General features: G+C 40.4%; 1 protein-coding gene across 2 annotated transcripts in view; it reads left to right on the top strand.

The window, feature by feature from the left end:
• LOC119585610 (eukaryotic translation initiation factor 2D-like) overlaps nucleotides 1–421 on the top strand; it is an 18,116-nt gene that overhangs the window by 15,400 nt on the left and 2,295 nt on the right. The window lies entirely within an intron of this gene.

Genomic DNA, 421 nt, shown 5'->3' with positions numbered 1-421 from the left:
TTGGTCAGAGATCTGCTTTGGACTTGCATACACTAAAATGGAGTTTGCTCATCTCAATCTCAATCTCAATTCTATTAAATTATAGGATGCTGAACCTATCCTATCCTATAATATAAATTATAGAGTGCTGTACCTGTCATGCTTATATGGGAGTTAGCTGTTGGGGGGGAGAAAAAGAGGGGGGGAAGGAGGGTGTGGGTGGCCAAGTGTTGGTGTTTAGTGCGTCATGGATTTCTGGTTGTAAGTGTTACATTGCAGGGTATAAGTAATCATGTTTATTTATGTCAATTCAAGTGTTTGTCTTTTTGAACGTTGGTGTTAATCTGTGGTTGTCTGCGTATTGTGAGAGTGTCCATATTTTGTTTTTGTTTGAAACGTGCCGTGTAGATTCCTCCTCGGGAAACCCAGTGTTCTGTTTGCT

Source organism: Penaeus monodon, chromosome 20, assembly GCF_015228065.2.
Source record: "Penaeus monodon isolate SGIC_2016 chromosome 20, NSTDA_Pmon_1, whole genome shotgun sequence".
Taxonomy (NCBI): Eukaryota; Metazoa; Arthropoda; class Malacostraca; order Decapoda; family Penaeidae; genus Penaeus; species Penaeus monodon.
Note: the sequence above shows the minus strand (reverse complement) of the source record. Positions and strands in the feature narration are given on the sequence as shown.